We start from the raw sequence: 18,813 nt of genomic DNA, 5'->3' as shown, positions 1-18,813 counted from the left end.
ATGCATTATAGTAATAATACTAATGGTACCTTCAATCAGACAGAGTATGAGGAACGCTAAATCTCGCCGCTGGCATGGACACGCAGCAGACGGATGTTTGTTAGTGATTTCGTATGCAAATGCAATAACCTTATTAGCTAATCCGCTGTCCCCCCTTGGCAACATAGAGAGGTCCAATTTCAAACAGCTTCATTTTATTTGCTGTATACACTACAGAGTGGGATGGTAGACAGAGCAAAGTGTTAGTCCACATTACCCGTCTGCATGTTTTACAACTTCATTCAACTCCTTAAACCCTGCATCTCATCGGTAAAATGGCCTGCCAGCACCCGCACCTTTTCATTTTTCAATTTGTATATATTTCATATACAAATATGAATCACATGCATATTCTTTAAACCCATATGTGTATATAATGTAACCTCATCTGCACCTTATTTACTCCTTGCACTTTCTGATTTGATGCAAACTGCATTTCGATGTACTTGTATAAGACAATAAAGTCTAATCTAATCAAAATACATCCCAGTAAATAATAATAAACATGATGTTTTGTACCAGATTTAAACACTTTCTTATATTTCAATATGTTAGTAACAGTGATATTGTTCGTTTGGGAAGAAGACGGTAGTTTTCAGGTTAAATGTCTTCCAAAAAGAAAAATAGCATTTTGGAAATCTTCCTGAGAAGAAACCACACATGAGAGCGGTGTCCATCTTATTTAAGTCTTAGCATGATATAGTATGATAATTCATAGTCTCTCAATGGGCTCAAATAGTGATGCACTTGTAAATTGAGATACCGTGATACCCAATTACGTTAAATTGATAATAACAAACAACTACATTTTTCACACAATTAAGAAAATGTTGGACATTTCCTCAAAACCCCAATTATGAACCTCGGGGGATTAATTTATATTCTCTGACAAATAGGATTTTCTTTATTGTATTAAAGAAAACATTCCCTCCCGGCCCTCTCAGTGGATACCAAATGAATGTCCGGGATAAATTAGTATGCTTGTTTTGAGCAGAGCATTTGTTTGTTTGATTCCACAGGCGATCTGTTTCATTGTTCAAGTGAAGAAATGCTTTAAAAAATTGATTTATGTAAATTGGTGCCGTGCCTATGACATTTGTCAGGCTGTTATAATAGCAATACTGACAGCAACAAATAACAGAATACAGAAGAAAATGCCACAAATAAAAGGGTTTAATTATGATATAAAAGGAATTTCAAAATGTGCGGGAATTCTTGTCTTAATTCCATAAAAAAACGTGACATGCTTTAACACACACACACGCACACACACACACACACACACACACACACACACACACACACACACACACACACTGCACACATCTGCTCGTCAGTGAGCCTGTTGGAAGCTGTCACACGGCTGGCAGCTTCTGTAACTTGGGCAGATGGTACAGCACAATTAGATCCACCGAATCTCTCAATCAATCTCCTGCATGCAGCATGAAGAAGAGCTCCGTTTCTCTTCAAACTAACATGCCTGTCCACTTTGTATTCCAGTTTGCAAACTGTCTGAGAACCCCTTCTGTTCCTGAAGGTCTTCGTCTTGCCTTCTTTTGCCCCATTCAGCAAGCTATCCTTCTGACAGTTATTTCTAATTTACTACACACACTGTCCTTGATCCCTTTCACTTTGCACAACACTCCCTACGACCCCCCCTCCTCTTACCCAGTTTTCTGCCACCTCTCTTGGCTTGTTCAACCACTGGCCCTGAATGCAACACTATACTTTAGACAATAGGCGAGCGCAAGTGTTTAATTCACACCCAATTACTGTGAAAGGGATTTTTGGGCACATAGGAGCACAAAGAGAGTGTTAGAGAGGAACAAGATATCCCGGGCGTTTTCTGTTATGTCCCATGTTCTGCACACAAAGGGAGAGGAAAGCGATGCGGTGCATTCGACACCGGCGGGGGCCATTAGCCGGCTTGTTAAATAAGGATAGCTCTAACTGAGGCGCTAACGGGACGGGAGACATCTGTTGCTTGCGCCGGGCCCTTGTTGACCCCGAGGACCGTGGCTTTGATCAGCGGCCCTCGCAAACACCTTCCTACAAGAGCTCGGATGAAACAACCTCTAAAACACACAAGTGCAGGAGAAGCACTCACACACACTGCGAGAAATACAAGTGCACACAAACCAGAAGGGCTAAGATCCGCACCAACACATAAGCAGACTGCTGATACATGCATTTAAAAACGTGGATTTACTAAGGCAACACAATTTATTGCAACGTGGACTAGTGCAGTATTCAAATTGCAAGAAACACACCATTTGTCAAAGGCTAAATATGTGGTAATAAAATGTTGAATACCATTTCGTGGAGGTGAAGAGATAGGCTATCCCCTGCTTTCAATATTTTTCCACAGACATAAAAACATATTTGTAGGGTGCAAATCCTTCAAAGATAATGTGAATAATACTGTAATGCAAAAAGCATCAATGCCTCCAATATTGCAATTGTCAAAACTAGTTCTTTTTTTTTTTTAAATTGTGCAACCCTGATATCATCTTCAAATCCCTTTTCTCTTGAACATACATGTCACTGGCTCCTTTTTCTTGGTAGAGAGAAACTTGGATGGCTACATTTCCTCTCGTGCAGGAAATATCGGACATATCCTCATTTCCAGCGGGCGCTAGCCAAACAGCTTCCTGAGCAGCGGGCCAGACGCCACCTTTTGGATCGCCAATCCCGCTGCTGTACTTCCTCCACCTGTGACGGGAAGATGATTCACTCGCCTGCCAGACTGCATCGAGGGACGGTGTGTACCAGGGCGTACTCGCTGCCAGCACAGACAGACGAGGGGGATACCACCACCACCCTCTGACCCGCTCATGCAGCTGATAAAATAATGCGGCCTGTGAGCAGATGCATCACGCTCTACCTGCTCAGGGTGTGACAATGCAACAATTCCAACGGAGGCACCGGGCCAAATGATTATGATATGGCAGACGGGAGGAAATACACGGGGAGAATGTTCAAATCAGCGGAGGTACACGTGAACGCACCAGCTGCTGCGGAAAAGCAATATGAGAATGATAGGTTCAATTGGATTTATTTATTTCTCAACAGCAAATGTTTATGTAATTTTCAGGGTCTGTATTTTTAGCCGTAGAGCCCACGCTCCACCTGTTCTGGATTCCTCTCTCAATACACAAACAGCACAATTTCTATATTTTGAAAATGCTAAATAAATGCTAGATAAAAACCAGGCAACACAGATTTCACCAGGAAGGATAAATGCTCAAAACCTCCCAAACTACATCAACAAGTCTATTTCTCTTGCATTATCCGCATACTTTATTTCTCTTGCTTTCTCATGATCTACAGTAAACAATATAAAGCTGTGCATTTGTTCAATATGCTACTCGATAAATTGCTTAATAGAATTAAGGACTGGTGCCAAACAATCAGGAGAAATTATTATATTGCAGCAATCTAATTAATAGGGAAAGCGAGGAGAGTTCAATTGGTTTGCAAATGATTTCGTTGGTAGGCTACTGGGTATGATTGCGTTTATTCTGATCAGTGATAAAAACATTCACAGTGTATCCCTGACTGGATTATTACCAAATATCACATGTCAAATAGGAATCAAATTACAACATCATGCCCTTAAATCGCTGCACATTCATCGAATGAATTAGACTTTCTTATTGAAAGACCATGAGAAATGCCTGTGTGTAATTATAAAGTCTGAATGGAATGACTTGTGCAGAAGCCAAATCCATTTTTTTTCCTTCTTGCCATTTCTAGGTGTTCATTATTCTGACCATGGAGAACATACTGAGGGTCGCGCCACGTTGTAATTCCTAATTAACTGGGCAGCACAGAGATCTTGGTCTGCAGGACGGAGTCTCGGGGATTTCTCTTACTAAGTTACTGTACCATGTGTCATTACTGAAAGATCTGGGTCATTGTCGGAAAAAAGACAACCTAAAGCCTCGATCCTGCAGCTGGAAACACCTGTGGACTCTGGGGCTTATGGGTAACCACTGTTAGGGGATTGTGTTTATTCTGTGCATGCCACCTATCTGTCAACCACCAGTAAGGAGGCGGAAGATTCCCGACTTCATAGCTAATCTCGGTTAAAGCTACGTACCCATCAGTGGCATGTTTTTACACCGCCTCCGAGATTAGTCATCTGTACACTCGTACATATCGGGGCATTACCGTCATTGGTGGGGAACACAAAAGCTTCAGTGGTGAGTAAATGTCTCTGTTTGCTCAGGAGAGATCAGGCGTGCCCTCTGTGTTACAACATGGACCACCTGCAGTCTGGGAAAAAGGTTTCTGCGGGGAATTAGAGGATTCTGATGAATGAACAAGACAGACATGAGTAACCCGGCCCAATATACTGCTTATCTACAAGCTTATGTTGCACAAAGGAGGCAGATAAGCTAAGACATGCCAGCAGAGTGAGGGAATGGAGAGTGGAAATGAGCATGGGGGGGCGGGGGGTGGAGGAGGAAAACATACCCAGGTCAGGATCTACAGGAGCGCGTCAGTTGCAACAGAGCCTGGTTGCTTTGAGTTGCCGCAGAACAATTAACCATTGACCAGAGAGACGCTGCATAGCTTGGGATCCATGTCATTCATGAGAGCAAGAACACAAAGCATGGAGTCATTACGAAGACCTCTACCTGCACCGGTAATCAATGAGAAAAAAAAGTATTGCGGTTGAACTGGCAAGAATATATGTCCTTGATGTAGGTGGTCAGCATGAAGCATCACGTTGCAGCTACTCTGTTATATATAATGATCAACTTTATTTACTATGGAATGGGTCGGTCCAATCTATTTAAACCCAAAATAAGGCGTTTTTCCTTAACCTAACCACTAAGTTGTGGCACCTCAACTGAACAAACTTAGGTCCTATATTCGCAAAGGCATACCTTTTTTTTTTACTATAACTTTGACCTCTGTGTTTAAATTAGCAACATTTAAAGTGTCATGAATATTTTTGAAACCCATTTTCCATGTCTGTGGGTATTTGGTATTGTCTGGTCTTAAAAAGCCTCACTGAGTCCAGCATATTCCTGTCTGAGCACTTCACAATAAGCCACAAGTGACAAAATGGAACTGTAGTCGTCAAGTGCCATAAATCCATCCACAGCGCCAGGAACAAATCCCATCGACTTGATTTCTATTTAATTATTCTACTTGAAAATCCTTTCTGCTCACCCTTTTTCCTCTAAAAGGAATTGCTTTCCCCATTTAAAAACAATCTCTAGCTATTTGAGAATTACATTTCCTCAACTTATCACAGTAGCCTACTCTACTGCAGCCTTTATTTCATTTTAACCTGAGTGAATGTGGCACGCTACACAATGGGCTTTCACTGAGGTGAAGTAATTGCCTAAATGCAGCTTGACAGGGGAGGTTGATTAATCCGGGAGAAAACATTGGCTGTTGAGAAAAAGTGTTGACGGAGGAGCTGGAGACAGTAAGATGGAAAGAGGAAGAATGAAGAAAGTTTCCACGGCCAAACAAAACACGACATATTTCTCTGAGAGACAAAGTGTTAAGTTAGGCTACTCTGCAGGCTGTCAATAACCGCGTTCATCACCGGGCCCAGCCGCAGTCTCTATATTGATTGAACCATCCATCACTTCAACTCTACAAGACATTATTTCTAATTAAAAAGTAAGTCATAAATTGCAGCCTTTATTGCCAGGCCGCGGATGTAAATAAAACTCAAGGGAGGGCGGGAACAGATTGCATCCCCCGTCCGCGCTTTAGAGCCACCGTAAAAAGGACAGACGGGTGTGACGGCACCTTTGGGATCCTCACATGCACACCGACAGCAGGGAGGAGCTCGCTGCTTCACCCATAAACAGATGCAAATCAATAACTCCTCTGCTCGTGTTTTTATAAGACAGGCGCTTCCCCGCGGAGGGGCGAAGGAGCAAAGCATGCATATGTAAGAGCAAATAAGCAAATTACATTTTCATAAACCACCTGGGAATATGTAAAAAGGAACAGCCGCCAATGTACTTGAAAATGATGTATAATCATAAGAGGTCATGAAGGTGTATGAAAGTGCTCCATCACTAAACTGGGCTGGCAGACACAACAAGCACCCATTATCTACGCGTGTCTCCATTTTCCTCTGCTAAACAACAATGTCGCTGCCAAATATGCAGTCGCAGAGCATTATTTAATGATCCCTGTTGATAAAGAGGCCATTAGCACACCTACACTGCAGCCACAGTTGTGACGGAGCAGAGCGAACACAGAACACACAGTCAGAGCAGACGCAGCTCCGAGTTGACAACTTCTGATTAACTCGACGTGCGCGCTGCTTGTCAGCCGCTGAACCCCCGACAGCCACTTGCAGAGTGGTAGCATGTGGGTTATTTTTTGACGGACACAGAGGGATGTCTGATTTCACAGGGACTAGCCAAAAGGGAGGGAGGGAAATGGAAGAGGAAAACGAAGAAAGGGCATGTCACGGCCTCCTCAGCCTCCACAAAGGAAAGCATGTGCAATCATAATTCATCTGTCTCTGTCACTTCTCCTGGGCTCTTGTTTTTCCATACCTGCCAGAATGAGAGGACCGCACAAACCTTCTGAGTCATATTCAGCTACGAGCCAGACTCTTCCTCTCCTCTACCCTTAATGTCCTGAGAGATCTTGGGTTCCTCTTTAAAGCCTCTGCACATCAAACACGGCTGATTAGAGCCGCACACCTCGCTGCAGCCAAAGCCTTGGACAGGGTGCACACGCAGTTCAAAAGAGACACCAAAGAGGAAGAACTCTGCAGGTTAGAGGCTCATCTCCCTGGACTTGAAACATGTCTGAAGCTTCCTCCAAATCAGTGTGCAGCTGCAAGTGGAGATCTCCACTCATCATATCTCGAACACAATGCCTCGGAGCTCACAGAGCATTGTTGTCTTTCAAATGAGGGCTGCTTTGGACCCTTCTGTCATGTCAGATGATATCAGTGCAGCGTGAGCAGGATTTAATTGTCATCAACAGATCGTACTATTCGTTACCGTCGGCATAGATGGGAGGAGGGGACACAGGAGGAAGAGGAAGATGCTGCTGGGCTGTCAGGATGTTGTTTTATTAAGACACACAAACTGTCAGGGCAGGTATCAGGAGAACACTCTTGTCCTAACATCCTACAAACCCCGTCTCATCCTGAAATACCTCCGTCCAAATACACCGTATATTTCTCTGTCACACTTTGAGGGCACAGCATGAGGAAGAGTCTCTACATATCCAGCCTCGTGAAGCATTCACCTGCATCGCCCTCTGGGACTGAGGAGACGGTGACACTGGAATAACAATGTTCATGCTTCACTCTCTTCTCTCTGACATCTAGTTACCACCGTACACAATTCAGTAACTACTTAAACTTGGATTTGCGCACCAATGGTCGCTGTTTTCAGGCACAGGGCACCTTTTTGATGGAACTGCACTTCAGTCCTGTTCTAGGCTGGGTTTGTATTTTTAAATAAACGCATCATAATCATCATTATTAAAGGAATGACATGTTCCCACCTGTGTGTTAAATGTTTCAGCTACATTGTGTTTGTTTAGGTTAGCATGACTCTGTCCAAAGCTAATCTACCAGCACTTCAGAAACATGCAGAAGTGTTTCATTGCGGGGCTTAATTGAGGGATTTCCCTGGCAAACAGCAGAGATAATGCATGTCTTACCCTCCACCTTCTGCATGCATTACACAACAGGTTGACACCTATAACTGGTGGGCTGATTGTGTTGTACATAAACATTCATTAAACAGACAAAGGTGAGACAAACTCTCGGGAAAGAAAAGGTTAATTTCCCCAAACCTCTGTTAACTTTTAAATCATCTCCAGCTGAATTGTTACACTTGTGTGTGCGTGTGAAATCCTCTCTTAGCACTGAATATTAATATTCCTAAGTGAGATACAGAATTTACAGGATTTAAAAATGCATGGCTGCATTTAACGACGATAATGCAGTTAATGCCGGGTCACTGAACACATGAATATTGCATTGGAGGAGGTGCAGAATGTTGAAGTGCGTCTCTGTAAACATCACATTTAACAGCGTTCATTTAATTGACATGTACATGCCTGCTGACATGTGCCTGAATGTTAGCCCCTAAGCAGGTGGCCCCTCTGTATGAATGTGTGTGAATGCTGACTTGTATATGTAAAAGGCACGATGAGACTGGAGAAGCAGTCTAATGACCATTTAAAACCACACACATCTATATATCCCCCTCAACAACAGTGATTCCTTTAGAGCCGCTCCAAACTAAGGACGTGAATGTCCCCGCAAACTCTGTCTTTTGGGACCACCAACATGTCTGAGCAAGTATCCAACAGTTGTTAAGACAACAGTTTAGAGGGGCACACATTACCAGCAATGTGTGCCATTGAAATAATGTGGTTATTTAGAGGGTTCTGCTGCCTTGTCCGGTCTCCCCGAGGCCGTCTAGTTTCCCCAGAAACAGCAACACAACAACAAAAGCTGCACAAAGTCAGGAACACTGCTGACAACGGCCAAAAACACTTCACTCCCTCCCTCTCCAGTCAAATGAAACGCTTTGCATCAAGCCCCGGCAGGATCGGACTGTGCAAACAGACTGCAGGGCTTTAAGATAACAGAACCAAACTCATGCCATCACAGGACATTATGGTCAGACTAACCTGAATGCCTGAGGCCAGGATGGGTATGCAAAGCATTCGGAGGAGGAGCTAAGGGTTAAGACACTCTGGATATTCAAAAAACATATCTTTCACATCTTAATTACGTCCTACCCTTTGATCCATAGTACCATATAAAAATATTGTTTTCCTCCTCTCTGAAGTAGATGACACTTAATCTAAAGTGACCACACATTAAGCAAAACAAGGTGCGTCAAATGAAGGCAGTAACTAACTCCTTGCTGGGCTGCATTAGGATATTTATCATCAAAGCGATCCGCAGCTTTTAATTCATTTGACACCTTTCAGCCCTAATACAGTATCTTATTTCTGAGCAGCAGCGGTACACAGTCACACAGCGGGACATCTGCAGGGAAGCAGCGGGTGTTTCTGCAGAAAAAGAGAGTAAGGCCATTATGTCTGCAGCAGATTTACGCCTTGTATCGGAAAAGCACGAGCAAGCGCCACGCGCAGATATCGCCCGCTGCTCTCAATGTTATTCAGATGACAGCACTACTCTATTTTCACCTTGCAACTAATGTGACCATTACTCCTATGTCAGCAACATTTACTGTCCTTTCTTTGTGCAAGGGAATTGGGAAATTAATTCTAAAAACAGGGATAATCCTGGGATGTGTGTGTACTTTCTGGGATTATAGTTCCCAATTACTCTCCTGTGAAATCTCCCGTCCCATCATATAGAGGATATGAGTCCCAGAGGCCTCATCAAAAAGGTGATATGACACCGCACTGGGTTTCATGCATTAAGCTTGTTGCATAGTGTTGGAAAATAATATCAACAAGGGCTCGAGAGGGAAATATGAACATGAAATAATCTGCACTGCAGCTGGGAAAGAGGAAAGTATTGAGTTAGATGTAGGGGAAAGTGGATGGTGTGGGTGTGTGTGTGTGTGTGTGTGTGTGTGTGTGTGTGTGTGTGTGTGTGTGTGTGGTGTGTGTGTGTGTGTGTGTGTGTGTGTGTGTGTGTGTGTGTGTGTGTGTGTGTGTAGGTGTGTAGGTGTGTGTGTGTGTGTGTGTGTGTGTGTGTGTGTGTGTGTGTGTGTGTGTGTGTGTGTGTGTGTGTGTGTGTGTGTGTAGGTGTGTAGGCGTGTGTGTGTGTGTGTGTGTGTGTGTAGGTGTGTGTGTGTGTGTGTGTGTGTGTGTGTGTGTGTGTGTGTGTGTGTGTGTGTGTGTGTGTGTGTGTGTGTGTGTGTGTGTGTAGGTGTGTGTGTGTGTGTGTGTGTGTGTGTGTGTGTGTGTGTGTGTGTGTGTGTGTGTGTGTGTGTGTGTGTGTGTAGGTGTGTGTGTGTGTGTGTGTGTGTGTGTGTGTGTGTGTGTGTGTGTGTGTGTGTGTGTGTGTGTGTGTGTGTGTGTGTGGGAGGGAGGGAGGGAGGGAGAGGAGGAGCCCACCAGTAAACTCAGGAGGGTAAACAATCTCCCTAATTGGATTCAATCCAGGCTCACCACAGCAGGCGGTGAGGCTAGTGACTCCATTGAATGTGGAATGAAGTGTGTGTGTGTGTGTGTGTGTGTGTGTGTGTGTGTGTGTGTGTGTGTGTGTGTGTGTGTGTGTGTGTGTGTGTGTGTGTGTGTGTGTGTGTGTGTGTGTGTGTGTGTGTGTGTGTGTGTGTGTGTGTGTGTGTGTGTCGACAGGACTAGGAGAGGAGGGCGTCAGCTGGCATGTGAGAGAGGGAAAGGGGAAGAGGATAAGTGGCAGCAGCAGAGAGCAAACACAGGGCTGCAGAAGACAACAATGACAGAGGAAAATAATCTTGGTGCTTGGAGGTGTCTGTGGTTATGAGTTGTGTGCGTGCGTGTGCGTGCGTGCGTGTGTGTGTGTGTGTGCGTGTGTGTGTGTGTGTGTGTGCACGCGCAAAGCAAGAGACTCGAGGTTTAGAAGGAATGGAAGCCAGCTGTGCTTTTGCATGATTACACTGAAAACATCATTTGCATCAGGGAATGAAATCCAAACACGGATGCGTATGGTTACCGACCAAAAACCCTCCTCATCGCTGGCGGCAGAAATCAAAAGGCTCAGAGTGATGTCCCACAGATTTGCATTCTGAAAGGAGTACCTCTCATGAATCATTTTCATAAACATCCCATAGCACACAGCGAAGAAGCCGCATGATTGGACCACATGAATGCCCTTCATTACTGCTCTGCGTCGAGGGGGGGCATGTCCTCAGAGATGCTCATTCCAAATAAGTGACGTACCTTGTTGCTTCTTGAGTGTTCTCCGCACAATATCACATTCCAGAGAGTCAGAGCATGCTCGATCCTGAAGGAAACAGAGAGGAAGAAGGTTTCAGTAAAACATGATGAACAACATCACATTGTCACAACGTAAGAGGTGTAATAGATCATAAAGGCAACATGTGAAATCTCATGAATAAATGAAATGTTACGATGCTGCAGACTGTTGGAAAGGTCTTTATATTTGCTCATTTTTATTCATGTGTGATGCAAATGGGTAGAATGTTGCAAGAAATATATTTCTGACCATATGACAATTTAAATTCAAAGGTTTATTTTAAAACAGGAAGTCTCCTCCAGGGAGTGTGTGGGGGAGACTGGGATAAACTCCGTCTGAATTGAGCTTTGGGATTGTACCCTTAGCAGACCATCTACAAACCAATAGAAACCACTACAGGAAAGGGGATACCACCCACAAGCACAATAGGGCCTCTTTAAGACACACGGAAACTAGTGCAGCTGACATATTGACTGCAAGTAAAATGCAGGACAGTTCAGCAGGAAGTACTTTGAATGTCTGACTTAAAGAGCCTGTGACAGCATCCCAACAACTGTTGTGCAATGAAATATTGGGCTACTAGTAATCTCGAACCGTCAGTTTAAAAAAGAAAAAGCGATATCGTTCCGTTAAATATCAATAATTTCGAACATCGCGGGGAAATTCCTTCACTCATTTTAAAGTTTTGGGGGAAGCCGGAAGTGACGTCAATGCGGGAACGCTTCGAGAGCCAAACACGGACAAAGTGTGTTGTCATGCGTAGAAATGGTGAATTACTGAGTTTAGGCACGTTAATAACGTTGTAATGAAGTTGACTACAGTATATTCATATTTGTCAGTGCTTTCATGTCAATTCGGCGACATAAACATAAATGATCGTGGTGAAGATGATGATTACATTAGGATTACAAATCGGGAGTGAGAGCTGCTGAATTTCCTCCCGTCGGATGTGATATAAAAACAAATCGATTATTTTTGTGGTTATAAACTCAAGTGGATGAAACTACATTTATTAGTGCTTTCATGTCAATTCGGCGAACATATGATACATTAAATGATGAGTGAGGATGATGATTAAAAATCGTTTGTTTGAGCCGGTCTGCATTTCCTGATGAGAAAACAAACCGATGCTTTTTGTAGTTGTAGTACACCAACAACGTGGATTAAACGTGTGGTTTTTTACCACAATGTTGGGGAAATTAATGGATAAAATGCACGGATTATTATTATTATTCCCACTCCGATCGGGACACTAGGTCCACCGTTTCCCCGCAGCGAGGCTCCCCCCGTTGACAATTTACGTGGGCTGGGTGCAGTGGCGGACTGTGGATGCAGCGGCGGACTGGCCATCGGGACGAATCCCGATGGGCCGGTACCGAAGTGGGCCGGTCGGATAAGTAACTAGCACATCCCCCATAGGCGGCGCGTGAGGCTCAGGTTTGAGAAGGCTAAATAACTTCTTTTACCTGACGCTGCCCGCCTCCGGCGTCTATAGAAAAGAGATCCACTCAGTGTGCGGAGTTTAAATCTCTCAAATCATATTACAGGATAAAGGAAATACAGTTTAAACTGCCGTATGCAGAGAAGACGCCGACGTGTCGCACTTATCATTCAGATTACATCATCAATCAGATCATCGATCATATAATATCATAATATATCATATATTTCCTTATCTGAGTCAGCTTCTCCAGCCTCATCTGGCCGTGCAACACTCACAGTGTCACAGACTGGATGCAGAAGTATTATTTAACACATTATGTTGACGAAACACTCGAAACAAATGTAATGAAAGTCAGATCCACTCGTGTCTTAGACGTGAACGCGCTCTCAGCTGGAGAGAGAAACACCTGGCTTGATTTACCGAGTTGATAACCAGCGTCGTAGGACCGCTTAGCGATATCTCGTTTGTTAGTTTGTTGTTGTTAGTTTGTTTGCTACTCAAACATATCCAGGGTCTGTTGAACTGGCTTCGTAGTACAGGGCACAGGTGGCTAGCAGCGCTAATGTCAAGGACACAGACATTATACATTATATTTGTATTTTACCAGGATGCAGTGACACAAATATTTACATATTTACATTTACTATCTACAGCACCCTGACATCCCCCACTCCCCCCGTTGACAATTTACTAGAGGTACCGAAGTGGGCCGGTCGAGAGTCCCGGGATGATTTTTAGTCCCAGTCCCACTGGCTACATGACCGTATGATCGCCCATATTGACGCACCTCATCCCTAAACTTCTAACAGATACAACATAAACCGATCCTTCAGCCTCATATGAGCTCTCAGACACGTTCAACATTAACCTGTCATCGCTGTCTGAGCTTGCTGCTGTGTGCGCCGTCGTGCGTTTACATCTGACTGTATATATATAAAGGTTTACATGCAGATGCTGGGATCCTGGACGGTGCAGCTGGAGCGCTGTGCCCGCAATGACGTCACCCATCATTTGGCGGGACTTGAAGAATCCGCGAGAAGATCCAGAAAATTGTCAACATTGAAGGATTAATGGTTATCAAAGTACAAATATCCAAAATCAGTTCAGTAACGGTTTTCAAGGGGACAATATGTACTCAAATTGATGCGTTTGGATGATGGGGGAAAACCGTGTCACAGGCTCTTTAAAGTTAACTTCCTTGTTGACATAATTACTGAACAAGGCTTGTGCACAACCGTGACACAGATCGATCTGTTTTTCCTACATTCAATTGATTTGTTATAAAGAACGATGCAAACATCATCCCTTCGAATATCATGATTCATACGACATATGCAATATTAGTAAAAATGTTCACGATAAGATATGTTTGCTTTGCGGCAAAACATATCCCTCACAAAGAAAGTGTCCATAAATAAGGAAATCAGTCTGGCAGGAAGAACTTCTAATGTCTGCGATCATGACTTAGAGTCATCTTTAATGGGCCTGTGCACAACCATGACATAAATCAACTCTGAAGAACTACAAGATAGATGATTTATCAATGCCAGAGGTCTTAGTAATCAAAGTGGCACCTCACACAAACACCATATTTTAGTCTGTTCTGGGTCTTCCAGCATTAAGTGGCATCTTCTCATAAATGTTTCAGCTGTTGTCTGCCTCTCAGTGGGCGACAGAGCGGCTGTATGAATAGCTATTCACATCAGCTTTTAATGGCTGATTTATTAGAGCCCAACAGGGGCTGCAGGACAAAGAGCCCGTTTTAAACTGCATTAACACTCTGCAGTAAATATCCCATGCAACATTAGCATTTTGATGACTGCCCTCCTCGTCACCTTTAACGTGCCTCGTTGTCCCACCCTCACATTTTACTCTCCTGCTCTGCCTCGTCTTTCTTCTTCATGTGCCACTTTCTCTCTTCCTCCTCATATTCAATACAACCCTTTGCTACTGCTCTGATGCCACTGTGCACAGGTTCACTTTAATTACGGCTGATTTAATGAGCTACATAAACGCAGGAACATTTCAATTGTATTGAGTGGAAATAAAATAGCACCTTTCTTCCACCTTTGCTGAAAAACATGCCACCTCTCTCCCTTTCATTATTGTGATGCAAACTATCTTCACATGTTTATAATTAAATCTCAACAGCGATCATAACAGAGATGAGCAGCAGAGTAATTGAGGCGTGCACAGAGCAGGTTAGGGTCATGAATAATAAGCCAAAATTAAAAAGAATAATCAGTAGTGCTGTGTATACTATGCAAATTAACTAGATATTGGACAAATATGATTGTACTCTAACCTATCAGGGTTGCCTGTTAACATATTTTAGTAGCACTGGGCCATGCTTTAAAAATGAGCAAAAAGCGTCAAATAAATCGTCTCGACACTATGACCAAATAATCTTGGTGTCTGAACAAGTGCTTCTTCAAATCTGCTCTTCATCATGTCTGATCAGATGTGAGACTGGCAGAAAGCCGGAGGTCGATTCAAAGGAACCTCTGGAGCTCATTTTGGTCAACCGTGATTGGAGAGGAACACACAGCATATTGCAACAACTAAAAGCACAAACAGAGAGATTAAGTCCATGCACAATAGAACAAATACAAATCATATTCTGGGCAGTTCAATGTTCCATCATTTGGCCAAACCTAGTTTTCAGTAATCACAGCTATGGACCACATTTTATTTGTTACACATTGATATATTACAAAAGCAATCTGCACTGCTTCTCTGACGGAGCAGGAACATATACATCTGTTATCTTCTAATACAAATCTGTGTGGAAGTTATGGCGGCAGATGAAGATTCCTAAATATCTTCAATGAGTTGAGGGCCAGAGAAATGTAGACCATGCTCTCTAATGGCACATTTCCACTGCAGCGGGGTAGCCCCGATTAAGCGTCCCTAAGCGTCCTCGCTCAGGCCTCGGGCTGCCTCGCTGGCCGTCCGAGGCCGTGGCGCATTGCCATTACAGTTTAGGACCTGGGGTAGTAACGCAGTGTAGGCGGGGCACATTTCGAGTTGTTCCGTCGAGCTCCCGCTGGATTTTATCATCCCCAATGAGATGTAGGAACGTCGTCACCTCCTCGGTCGACCACGGTGTGCTTTTCTTTGACGTTGCCTTTTTTTGTAGCTCCTCCGTTTACAAAAATGCTGTGTATAAAAATGCTGCAAGCTTCGCTTCTAGATATGCGCCACTAGGGATGATCTCGCGCGCGATCTTGTGACGATTCTCTCTGACCAATCAGCAGTCGAGAGTGTTGACGTCACTAGTTCAGCCCTGGCCTGATAGAACCACGATTTTATGGGGCCAGAAAAAGAGGGAAAAAGTACCCGCTAGCCGGTGCTATGCTATATGGAAAGGCCACCAAAAAACTGGTCTGGCCGCTTGAGGCCGCTTGAGGACGATTAAGGACGCTTAAACGGGGCTACCCGCTGCAGTGGAAATGCGCCATAATCCTCTCGGATGTTCATACCAGAGTTACTCAGCTCTATTGAAGTCCTCGGTTAGGAGGACCCGATGTGACACTGAGATATTGCGGTTACTGATGCTCGTTAATGAAAGCATAAATGTGGAGCTATTCAGGAATGTTTTGAGTTTCAATGCAACAACACAGAGATCAACAATTTGGGGGGAATATCTGGTATTCATCTGAGAAATGTTGCAACCAAAATAGTATTTACCTCCCATGAGTTGAGCTAGAGGCCTTCATTTATGCTACCAACTATAATGTGAGTGTACAAAGCATCATCCAAAACTTGAGACAAATCTTTATATCATTGATTATGTTGTTGTATGAAGACAACATCAACATGCTTCTAAAGGTCATTCAAATTATTTTCAAAAATCGTTTAATGTAAAAGGCTGCAAGCATGGACAAAAATGCCAGTATTACTTCAGACATAGTGACGAGTGTTGTTGGATAACTCTGCCTTGTCTTTATCTGCAAGTAAATGACTCCCTTTTGCAGACATGTATGTAGGTAGTGTCTAAAGCAGCATTAACACAAAAACAATTGTTTGAAAAGTTTGCCTTTGGCCCTCTTCTCTACTTATCCTTCAGATGTTGCATCACAGTACTGTTCTCTGTTTTCTAAATTACAAAGTGATGAAACACAGGCTGGTTGTCCTGCTTTCCCTGCCATGCACGTGCACCCAAATTTGACTTCACACCCTGAAAGTGATTCATTGTGGCACAGTGTGCAAAGCACTGTATCTCTGAACTATTATTCTATTATTATTTGTACCTTTTCTGTTCAGATAAATGCTCAATTTGTACGATAAATGAATGTTGGAAATAATATCTTTACCTTTTTTCAATAGAACAAGTTTAGAAATGTATTAGAAGCAGCAGAATGATATTGTTATCGCAATATTCAATGTCATCGCATCTTTGACTCATCTTGTGCAGCTCTACAGGATGCCCACCCCATCTATTTGCAGTTTATTTAATTGTCTGCACTTACCATCTGCTTCTCTGCAGCTGCTGGTTATCTAACTTCTGACTTCATGTTGTTTCAAGCTAATCATGATGGAAAGTACAGCAGCCTGAATTTGACCAGGTGAAGAGAAACAGGGCAGGAGTGACAATAGTTTCCTGCCTCAAGGCTAAAAAGTTGTGGGCATTCTTGAAATACATTAGCAGCTCAAGCACCAGCTTATCGTTGTGTGTCCAAAAATTGGGTACGAGGAGACAAGAGACCAAACGGGAGCAAGGTGCATGCATGCAGCCACTGTATGACTGATCCGAGCCGACAGCCTGGTGTGTCTCTGTAAAAGCATTTACTGAGGCACAGCACCGCGGCCCGCCGAAAGCTCATCAAAGAGTGGCTTATTTTATCAGCCAAGTGGAAAATGTGCTGAGAAAGAGTGAGAGAGGCAATAGTGAGGAAGTCAGCGAGAGTAACTAAGCTATTGTGCCCAGCGCTGACCCAAACACCCGCGTTACAGTAGTCACGGCCCCTCACAACAAAAGCTGTAATCGGCAGAGCAGGGCTTTAAACTAAATGACCCGGCGATGGCGACGCTGTAACTGACGGCAGGCCTGTGTGTGCAGAGGCTAAAGGCACAGCAGATATGGCTAATGAGCAGAGAACGTATTGAAATGGAGGAATCTTTACAAGAGGAGGCACCCTTGAATCAGTAACCTACATACTCCTGAGTGTAGTACTGTTATTCCACTACTTATTTCACAGATTACTCCAATGAGCTGCTCTCAGAGAGAAATAGCAGGCTGAATAAAGGCTGTCTTTGCACCCTCGGGTAAACTGCACTTCTAGTATAACAAACCATAACTTTCAGCAAATGTACTATTACACACTGTGAGGAGAAATATGAATGTATTAAACAAATCCACAGTGAACAACTCATCACTATGGTGACGGGGGCCAATGCGCTACAACAACCCAAAACACTTCCATTCGGTGAATGGCCCTGCAGCTTCAGAGTTAGACTGTTTCATAATTGTACGTTAGCTAGCTAGCTTACAGCAAATCTGCAATAAGATTAAAAGGAATCATGAGATAACATTGCGAAAATAAGATACAACTTACATTTTTGGTATGTTTCCAACAACTGTGTTGCACTGCATCAAAGACCTCCGTTCATGTAAATGTAACACTAATTACTTTGCTCTGCTATTATCAGTTAAGTAATCAAAGCCAGTCAGTTCATTGCGAGGGAAGGGGAGGCTTTCCAATGAAAGTCAATGGGCAGCATTTATAATGCATGGGCAGCATCCTCACCCCCCAGGGTCACATTAAATTCAGGGAAGCAGATAACAATAGACTGGGGCTGCTGGCACCTGCAGCAGGACAATGCATTCTTACATATTACTTCCTCATTCTTTAGTGTCAGTAGACTCTTCGTTTTCTCAGCGCACACTCCCGTAGATATTTTCCTTATATTTATTTCCATCTATCATATTTCCATGTTTTCCCAGAGTCCCCATTTCTCTCTCTTACTCTGTTTCGGCATACAAATGAGAAGTGTTGATAAGAGACACCAAACAATGCAGCTCTTACCCCTAAGACTACCTGATACAAGGGCTCTAGTTGGCCTTAATTGGAAAATGATGTAGCTAACGCATGTGTATTCATGTTTTTATCCATTTGTCTGTGGAAACATAAAAGAGAGAAGTGCTGAACACACACATGGTCTCCAGTATAATGCATTCAGCTAGGGTGGCACCTCATTTAAATTGTTCATTGGTTGGTGTATGCAAGCTCATGTGTTTGAATATTTATGCAAATATCATGTTTTCTTCAAGATTGCTTCTAAAGCCAGGACCATATTTCACATGATCTCACCTGGATATCCCGGCTCACAGTCACATTTAAAAAAAGCTTTACGTCTACAGACCATAATACTAAATGCATGAAATGTGTCGTCAAAAACAAGCTGTCAAACGCTCTTGTGGAAATGT

At 43.4% G+C, this 18,813-nt stretch overlaps 1 protein-coding gene across 12 annotated transcripts in view; it reads right to left on the bottom strand.

Moving 5' to 3' along the window:
• Positions 1-18,813, bottom strand: part of LOC117463686 (adhesion G protein-coupled receptor L3-like) — a 236,490-nt gene that overhangs the window by 179,105 nt on the left and 38,572 nt on the right. For all 12 annotated transcript variants that reach the window (XM_071206493.1, XM_071206494.1, XM_071206497.1 and 9 more), the window contains exon 2: positions 10,903-10,966. The gene's annotated coding sequence lies outside the window, so the exon portion shown is untranslated. The remainder of the gene's footprint in view (positions 1-10,902; positions 10,967-18,813) is intronic.

This window comes from Pseudochaenichthys georgianus, chromosome 18 (assembly GCF_902827115.2).
Source record: "Pseudochaenichthys georgianus chromosome 18, fPseGeo1.2, whole genome shotgun sequence".
Lineage (NCBI taxonomy): Eukaryota > Metazoa > Chordata > Actinopteri > Perciformes > Channichthyidae > Pseudochaenichthys > Pseudochaenichthys georgianus.
The sequence above is the reverse complement of the archived record's forward strand: the minus strand, read 5'-3'. Positions and strand labels throughout refer to the sequence as shown.